Genomic DNA, 10,098 nt, shown 5'->3' with positions numbered 1-10,098 from the left:
AAATCATATATCATTTGAAAGCTTAGAAGCCCAAGATTCATCCTGTGAAAACCATTTTGAAAACGGACATTGCTTTACCATGGAAATGGTACTTTAAAATCTTTTGGCAGTCTCCTCCCCATAAGTGGGCGGTGTCAAGTGTCATGTTACAAAAAGTATTACGGTATTTTACAATCAAAACTTTTTATAATCTTGACAAAATACATATCGTTGGAAAGGTCTGAAAGATGCCATTCCATTGAGTGGTTATTTTGTGATAGAAGTAAAATTGGCAGAGAAAAAATGCATCAAAACAATTTCAGTGGAGTTTGGGTGTCACCCGGTGGCTGTTTGTGGTATAACACCCTAAATAAACTCTCACAGGAACCTCACTTTTTTTTATATCAACTTCAAATTTGGAACATAACTTATTTAGACATAAGGCTTTAATTTTATAGCAATTTTAGAGTAGAATATGTTGTGAAATATATTTGTTTTAAATAAAATTAAAAAAATATATAGACACTGCTTTTTTACAGTAAATTTAAACTTCTGTAACTTTTTGATACTTTCATATTTTGAAATCATTTCACTTCTACAACAAAAGGCTGATTGTCTTCTTTAAAAAGAGTCCAACCTCAGGTCTATGTTCCAAAGTGTTCATTAATTATAACAATTTAAGTTTGGATAGTGCACTTTCACGTCTATGTTCGTGGGACACTTGTTCACTTAAATTAAAAGTAATTTTTTAGTATAATAAATGTTAAAATTCATAGCTCTCAATTTTACTGTAATGTATAATGGCTATAGTCAAAGGTAAAATAAAAAAAATAAAATGAATAAAAAAACATTTCATAGAGACATCAGTAGTAGTAATGGTATCAGTGATACTGACCTTCAGGCATAAAAAGATGCCATTGAAAAATTATAAAAAATATAAATATAATACATTAATTTGGAGATTAGTCACGATTAATTTCAGAAAAAAATGAGCAATTAATTAGTTATTTTTTTAATTGATTGACAGCACTAATGTAAATATACTATAATAGGTCTAAACAAATGTCCTTTTTGCCCCCAGAATGGTGTAGTTAGGTCATGTTAAACAGCCAAAACTTGACCCTTGAGTTGGAAGCAACTTCTACACTCAGATAACTGGGCCGGATACCACGACAGCCCACAATCCACCTGATCCTCTGCTGATCAAGTTCAAATAATGCTACATCCCATCATTAGCTGCACCAAGTTCTGCCACTTCATCACCGGCCAAAATACTAGCTACTTATGTTACTTATTACAAGAAGACATCCCGTCTAATAGCTTTTGTTGGACAAAAGTTGCAGGTTTGGAGTTACTCGCTTCTCCTCGAACACATCATTTGTTCTGCTTCAAAGATGAGCAATGACAAATGCATCAGTAGGTCTGTAAAATGTTTCCAACCTCATAAATCTAGTAGGAGAATACAGTTTCCAAAATAATCTCCAGGAGTCACGACCCCAGGCTTTTTTCTCTTTTTCGTTTATTATCGCAGAAAAATTTAGTGCTGTCATGACTTTGCTGTATATTACCAGGTTATGAGAAGGAAAGTGTGGTTTTAATATTAATGCTGATGTGCTTCTCCATATAGGCTTCCTCTGGTTTTTGGTTCCCTAAAGTAGAACTTAAGGGGAGAAATTATTTATCTAAATGCTATAATTCAGTGTGTCCAGACCCACCTGTTTCTCTTAGCTAAATTACAGCATGAGGTTTAATTCATTGGGCTCCTGTAGACACTCAGAAGTCATGCACAACTTTATAACTGGTTTGAATAAGACTTTGTGGCACCATTTATTCACATTTGATTAGTGGTAGTCTTCAGTGATATTTTCTTTAGAGCCACAGAAAAAAAACACACTTATTTGGAAGCATGACTGTTTATTTGAAATGATGGCAAATGTAATAGCTCTGAGACCGAGACTGTCTCACTCGTTTTTTTTTTGTTTTTTTTTACCGTGTCGGAGACAGAGACGCAAAGCAGAAAGCAGAGACGTTCTGTCTCATAGCATGATGACAAGTCACTCTCTCGCTCCTTTGCGCTCACCGACTGACTTTGGTCTGTTTTTGCCAGCCATAATGTTTTGCTCGTAGTTAGGTGTTTAGAGTTTGATGACAGGCTCGCTAGCCCACTAGCACCGTTTCTAGCCAACTCGCTCTCCGACCAGTGGGATTCCCTTGTTATTAGTCGCGTAGCTGCTGTTTACCCTGGCTTGTGGGTTCTGGTAGCCTAGCACAGACCCACCAAGGACCCAGCGAGGGCTGAGCTCATGTGTTTACCCTGGCGCTGCCCACTTCAACCTAAAATCAGTGGCCGGGAGCGAGCAGAAAGTCAGGTCCAGTGGACCGTGACTAGCACTGCCAAGATAAACAGCTACTTCGTTTGGAGAGCTGAGGGGGCTTCTCCTACCCACAGCCAAAGAGTTTGCTTTTCAACACCCCTCTCCCGTGTACACACTTGAGGGTTGATGAATTGGTCCAAGCTTCTCCTAAAAGACAGTTTTATGTCTTGTCGCTTAAGTATACTAGAAGTAAAATTGATGAGTCTGATGTAGACGCGATTTGGGATCACGCGCTGCCAAAATATCTACGACGCAATGAGAGCCAATAGACATTTCCTTCATCTGGCTGTGGCTGTTTGACAATGAATGTATGACAAATTGTAACATTTATTTAGTTACAATACTGTACTTGCAGTTACTGCAATCCAGACACCAGAATTATGTCTTAAAAATGTTGAGAGTGCTTTTTACTACACCATAATAAGGATTTTATAAAACTGAGGTTTTCTTAGACAAGTGAATTACTGAAGGCTACCAGGAAAGTTAGTTAAGTGAGTATATTAAAGGGATAGTTCACCCAAAAATGAAAATTACCCCATGATTTACACACCCTCAAGCCATCCTAAGTGTATATGACTTTCTTCTTTCAGACGAATACAATCGGAGTTATATTAAAATATGTCCTGGCTCTTCCAAGCTTTATAATGGCAGTGAATACGTGTTGAGATTTTGAAGTCCAATAAGTTGCATCCATCCAACATAAAAAGTACTAGCGTAGCGTAGGCTCTGGTGAGAAGTGACGAACGTGAAAGCGTAGTGGAGAGCGCAAAACAAAACACCAGTCACAAATTAGAAGTACAAGACAAGGATTTGAAAAGAAAATGATGGAGGATTTTGATATAAGCCAAGAGGAGACTGGTTTTCTTTTGCTGTGAACAAAACTTGGTTCTCGCAAGACTAGCATATTCTCACCGGAGCTTAAGCTACGCCTACATCCTAAGTCATCCACTGGAACGCGGATAACTGTGACAATTTGAGTGTTAGCAAAGAATAGTGTCGTTTTGTCAGAAAACTTCTAAAACCTAAGCTGCTTTTCTGGTCTTGGCTGTCTTAGGATGGTCATTGATCATTCAGCCAGACCAAGTTGGCCTTCAGCTCAGAGGTGTCCAAAAGCAGCCAAGCCATGTTTTTTTTTTTTTGGTAAAGACGCACGCTCATGGTCTTCATTTCTCAGTTCTTTATTTTCAACTTTTTTAAAACCATTGGCTCCCTCGAATGGTCAGCACTATTCCATACTAGACCTCTCAAATGCAGACACTATAATTGCTAGGTAAAGCACCAACTTACGCCTCAAACTTGCGCCAGACAAAGATATCAGATTGCATTGACTCATCCTTTTTTTCTTTTTTTTTTTGGTTGGGAAATTAAGTTGAAGTATAGTTACTTAGAGTTTAGAGTTACATACTATAGTGAGGTCCCAGATTAAAAAAAAAAAAAAAATAGAAAGAAAAAGAAAAAGTGTGACATCTATTGTACATGCATTCTTTTCATTGTATGTAAGAAACTCTAGAACTAAATGCATTAATTATTAGCGTCTAATGTGCAGCTTAGTTTTTATGTCTTTGTTGGAAATTAAGCAGGCTCTTAACACAGGAGTGGGCCATCCTTCCAGGCTAATTGTTTAAGGACAAATATCACTATATGGAACCCACCTGTGCTGCACATTTCTACAGATTCTACCAGTACACTGTAACACTTATTTTGGTACTTCCTTTCATTAGCTTAGTTTAAAGTTTTTAGAAGCATATTTAAGACAGAATGCATGCCACTGAATTCTTTTTGAGCGGTAAAAATGCCCAGTTGGTGAAGGGTGGACAAAAAGTAGATGCCAGACTGAAGAGGTTTTAGTGAGCTGGAAAATATGTCAGTCTGTTTGCTTTAATTTTGACAGGAGACGTGAGGGTTGACTCACTCTCGACTCTTTATTTCTGCCGTAAGAAAGAGGCTTTGTGTGTGCATGCCATTAGCTTTGTGAACAAGACGCTTTAAGCATCTGGCTGGGAGAATGTTGCAGACACACTGATTTGTTGCATCTTAGTCATTTACGATAATTATGGATGACATCATGGTGATGTTTTCTATGGAGTATGTAAAAAAGGAAGCAGACTGCTTGCTTGGGAAGTTCGGCACTGACTGGGAGTGAATTGCCCTCGCCTTTTCAAAAGTGCCCTTCTTTTCTGTGGACTTTTGTATACAAGCACAAGTCTAAATTGAGTTTATTGTATGTTCAGATTATATATCATTTGCTTTTAGCTTCCTCTGTTTTTGCAGTGCTCAGTATTTTTTTTTTTTCTCAACTGGAGGGTTGTGATCCAAAAATGCAGGTGCAAACCTGAGAGTATGTGAAAAGAAAGAAGAAATAAATAAAGTTGAGGGTGGAAAAAAGGAGTGACAATCTGCCATTTTCCATCAGAACCAATGTCTTGTTAATTATTTTGCCCATTATTGGATCATTATTGGAATCATGCTGATATTAATACCTTTCATTGTTTGATTTTAAAGACATTTTTGTTAACATTTGAATAGTATAAACAATATTGGTCGCCATTTAATGCCCAATAAGTTCTTAACCCTTGACCAGATGAAATCCACTATTTTGTGTTTTGTATAAAACCCTGTTTTTTTTTTTTTTTTTGTATATTTGTAGTACACTTCCAATTGTTGTAGAAATAATTTTTTGAATCAGCATCAGCAATACCTTGTTGCACACCTTTTCTGCCACCAGGCACTAGCCTACCGTTCCAGGTCTCCAATGTTCAGCCTAATCAGAGATCAGCAGTCAGGTAAGGCAGCTCTCAGACACTCTGGATCTGGTTTCCCTGGCCTTTATCAGATGAGCGGGACAGGAGTGAGCAGGGAAATACTTTGTGTCCCTAATGGCACAGTCATTTCATCACTTTACCGCTCTGAAAGAGTAGAGGCCAAAGTGGACCCTTTTTCTGGTGCCTGTTAATTACCGAAGGGAATTGGGCTTTTGAGGAGAATGAGTTCGCAGACACTGAGAGCTAAAAGAATTCTCCATGCTAACGGACAAACAAGACAAACTCTCAAATTCGCCCCAAAACCGCCCCCGCATTGCCATTAGCTACAAAAGTTGTGACCACACGAATACTAGCTATGTTTGATAGGAATGCTTGCTGTGATGAATTTACAATACCTACTGTATATTGTATGTTTCAACCAGTGTTGGGGAAGATACCTTGAAACTGAAGCTTATAAAAATACAAGCTACTTATGATTTAAAACAGCTCAACGTCAGGTAAACAAGCTACTCTTTTGAAAAAGTAGTTATCTACACTGTAAGCTAATAGCAAATGTTAGCAAATGACATTTCAGTTTCTTAAGGAGGCAATTATAGCTCAAGAACAAGCAGGATAAAGAGCCACATTTACCAAACTTTTTGGTTAATAATTTTTGCTGCAAAGTATATTCTGCAGGTATTCAAAATTATAAATAATTTGTATTGGTTCATTTACATTTGCAAATTGATTCACGTGGATGAAACAGACTTTCCAGAGAAAAGATGCAATTCATTCTGACATTAAAACAAATCATGATTTTATAGTGATAGTTGTTGGACAACGTAGCTTGCTACTGAAAAACTACAGTATTTCGAAAATAGCATAGTTATTACTGAAAAAAATTAGTTAAGGAAATTAACACTTTGGCCTCTCTATTGTGGTTGAAACGTAAAATTGCAACTTATTCGCATAGCTTTGTGGCAGGTCTGTCACTCTACTCCCACTGACATCAATAAGACAATTAAAGACAAAAAATGTATTGTCTGAGCAACTAAGTAGCATACTGTATCTCATGCCATATAGCCAGACCTTCTTCTTTTCTTTGCTTAGGACATTGCGTAAACATGCAAGGACAAATTATGTAAATCTGAAATTTCCTGCCAGATTTGACTCAGAATATCAAACATTATTGTTGGCTTAACATTACATTACAAACATTATTGTAAGGCAAAAACACTGACTGAACACTGATTGTTTTTATATTAGCACAGTAATGGAATTGTATTTTTAGCCCATACACATTATCATACACAATATACCTTTATAGTTAGCAGAGACACTTTTGGTTAAATAAAGCTAGGGTATGCATTTTCTGTGGCACTACTGTCATCTAGCAAAAATAAAGCATGTTTATCATATCGATTGAAGCCCAAAAATCTCGTAAAAACACTGCCAGTGTATACTCTTTTTTTTTTACCACCATTGTTTGTGTCTGTGTATTTCTGCAAGTCTTCGAATTTTTCTTGCACTTCTGTTGATGATTTATTGGTGATTAAGGAATCAATAATTAAAGTGGTCTGAAGACATTCCTGTAACTCTAGTTTAAATAAGTACAAAGACATTTTTATCGGTCATAAGTTCTGGAGAAGGCACTGGAGGCTACATAATGTGTATGCGTAAATTAAACTTTTGTATAAAAACTGAAGTCCTTAAGTTTGTGTGTGTAGTAAATTCAGCTTAGCTGATACAACAGGTCTATTCCTTTTGATTGAGCATCCACCTGCATTTCTCTACCCCCAAATGCCTGCTGTTGACCTTACACACATACGCACACATCTGATGGACTCTCCAGGGCTGGGACCCCCCTCTGGCTGTCAGACCCTTCCCCCATGGGGAAGAGGAGGGGGTTCTTCACTGGAACTCTTGTACTCACTTCCACAGCAGCCATCTGCAAGCAATCTGTCCGCTTTACCCATCTCCCCAGTTCCTCAGACTCTCTCTGATTGATAGCTCCAAAAGGAGTCTTATGGCCCAAACCGTGGACACCAAATGTCCCTGTTCCCAATGCCATCATGATCCAACTACATGGTATGTTACGGTTTACTGTACAGGACACAGCGTGAACTAAATACCCTGTATGTGTGCTGCATGTTGGGTTTATGTTATGAAAATTACTTTTTTATTTTTTATACTGAAAAGCAGCAGTTTGCATAAATCACCAATGATTTGTGGTCTAATGTCAGACGTCCCAACCTCAAAGGCAGAATGGATAAGCGAGAGAATTCAAGACAAGGAGGTAGCAGTAGAGAAAGAATTACACATCAGCCGCAGGGGAAGGATCTGTTTCCCACATGACTTTGCAAAGAACAAACATGGCCTCTCATCCTCCCATCCACATTAAGATGCTTACATACACACAGCATATTTTAAATGAAGCCAGTGCATTATTGGAGTTGACACCGACCATATCATCTTGAATGCGTTTGATGCATCTGGAGATGTTCTGCTCGCAGACAAAGCACACACATCCGCAATGCCAGACCTTGTTGTTTGCCCCATATCTCTCTTCCTATTTGTTGTGTGTGTGTGTGTGCGTACGTGCATGTGACCGGAGACAAGATCAAGGGTGCATGTATGTGTGCATATGTGAGCGTGTGCATGCATGAGTGCAGATAATCTCAAGAATGCTGCTGTCTTGTCACGCTATTGCTGTGTTTTGGCGCATCTGCAGGCCAGCTAAGCTGAGCGGAAACACCTCGCCGCTCACCTGTCTCACCACCCTGTCTGTTTTCCAGTAGGTCGTCTGGTCTGAAGACAGAAAGTTCCAGAAGATGAGGCAATAGCACAAAGCACAGTGGGAAGGCATCTCTTCACTGCTGGAAGAGTACAACGAAGGATTCTGAGAAATTATTAAGAGGTTCCTTAAGGAAAAAAAAAGATGAAAATGATATCATGGAGCCAAAATATTTGCACTTTCTCCTCCCATTGTTAGACATTTTTATTATGTCCTTTGTTTGTGTTGTAAGCGTCTTATTAATATGACTTAAAGATTGACACAAATGTATGTCAGAGAACACAGACTGTAAGTGTGAATGATTACCTGCTTCCTCCACATTTTCAGCACATCCACGCTAACCGCTAATCCAGACAGCATTATTTAGTTGTGTTTGAATGCGACATTTTTGAATGTCATTTCAAAAAAAAAAAAAAACAAGCATTCTGTTTTGAAATTAGCTTGTCTTTAAATGCCTCTTTTTCAGTTTGCTGTCGTTTCTGATAATGTCCACTCAACCAGTATGTTTGCTCCTTTGTTCACCTCGGCAACGGAGCTAATGGAGCATTGATAGTGAACGAGAAATGGAGCAAAATCGTTTCTGTCAACAAACATTAGCTACGGTCTCTCAGACCTGCACCTCAGGACTCTAGTAATGGACACCTAACCATCGCCTGAGAATTAGCAGTAAGTTCCACACGGTTCGTTCAGAAGTCAGAGGTCAAAAACACTATCACGCAAAATTAGTTTTGTAAATGTCACGAAACACTTCACTTAGCTTTACTATCTTCAAATAGATTATTCAGTAAGTATATGGTGCGTCTCACATAATGAACAACTGGTGTTCTGTTGTTGATTTTTTTCACAATGCCTTTATCAAATATTGAACCTTCAAATGACAAATAGTACAGTATTGCTGTAGACTGATGAGTGCACAGAACTAGCCTAGAAGTAATTTTCATGAGAAATTAACTCCTTTCCATACATCAGTTCTACCCAAGCTGGGTATTTTGGACACGTCACTCCCAGGTACCTCAAAGAATACCGTAGTACATGTAAATACCATGGTAATATTTTAGTACTACTGTATTTTACCATGGTATTATCACAAATGTTTTTTTTTTTTTTTGTAGGATTCCATTTTCTTCTCTGGCTAGAAGAGGATTGTATAAATCAGGAGGTTTGAATAGGTCTTACTTTTTTTTTTTTTTGCAAAGTCTCTGAGCTTATGTCCTGTCTGATGTGATTTATTATTAAGCATCTGTGTTAGCTGGAGTGTGTTCAATAGCAGTGATTTGTTTCTCATCCAAGGTAATCACTTGTAGTTATTTTGCAGGAATGCATTTGAGAAAAGGGTAATTGATTTAAATTGATTAATTGTTTTGATGTATTTACACTGACTCAAAGTTACCTTCTATGCCATCATTGACTGGGCTTTGGAAATGGTAATTGTCTATTCCAAAAGCGAAACGTCCAAGTTCTTGCAAGAAAACAATACAATTTGAAATATAAATATATTTACCTATTATTTTGATGACTGTATCTTTCCACTTTAGGAAAGATTTGTTTTGTTGCTCTTTGTGTTTGGTCTTTTTTTATTTCCCCGTGTGTGTGTGTGTGTGTGCGTGTTTTATCTTTTGTTTGTGTGGTGGTGTTGTTGTTGTTTTTTGTTTTTTGCTTTTTGCTTTTTTGACATGTACTTGGAAGCCATTACTTTGGCTTAAAAATTAAATTAGTCAAGTTGTAAATATTTATCATATGTGCTTTGTGGTCTTTTCTCCAATTCAGTTTTAAAACAGTGTTTAGCGAATTCTGAAGGCTATGTCAACATCAGTTAGATTATATCGTATAATAAATTGTAAGTAGGCTGTATTGCTCTCAGCATAAATCATTTCTGTTTTTTGTTTTTTTTTACGTCTGTTTATCACAATGTAAAAATGACAGCCAGTGACAATACACCAAAACAAAAAGAAAAATCTGTCTGCTTTGTTTTTTTATTTTTTATTTTTTTGTATGTGTTTGTTTTGTTTTTTTTACATCTGATCATGTGCATCTTTTGTTCACAGGAATTCAAATCATATGTATACTTAAATTAGTATACTTAAATGTGAACTGACTGTGATGTTTTTGGACACTTAATTAATTGCATTAAATGAAAATGCATTATACTAATACAAAAAATATCACATTATAATATTTTCATTAAGCATGACAAAAGATTAAAACAATT

The 10,098-nt window shown here is 37.1% G+C and overlaps 1 long non-coding RNA gene across 1 annotated transcript in view; it reads left to right on the top strand.

Moving 5' to 3' along the window:
* The window catches only part of LOC107731990 (uncharacterized), a 20,426-nt gene extending 12,120 nt beyond the window's left edge, over nt 1–8,306 (top strand). Inside the window, exon 3 of the long non-coding RNA XR_001638819.1 lies at nt 7,891–8,306. This is a non-coding gene — a long non-coding RNA (uncharacterized LOC107731990). The remainder of the gene's footprint in view (nt 1–7,890) is intronic.
* The last annotated feature ends 1,792 nt before the right edge of the window (nt 8,307–10,098 follow it).

The sequence above is a fragment of the Sinocyclocheilus rhinocerous genome, unplaced genomic scaffold (assembly GCF_001515625.1).
Source record: "Sinocyclocheilus rhinocerous isolate Xijiao unplaced genomic scaffold, SAMN03320098_v1.1 scaffold1210, whole genome shotgun sequence".
Taxonomy (NCBI): domain Eukaryota; kingdom Metazoa; phylum Chordata; class Actinopteri; order Cypriniformes; family Cyprinidae; genus Sinocyclocheilus; species Sinocyclocheilus rhinocerous.
The sequence above is the reverse complement of the archived record's forward strand: the minus strand, read 5'-3'. Positions and strand labels throughout refer to the sequence as shown.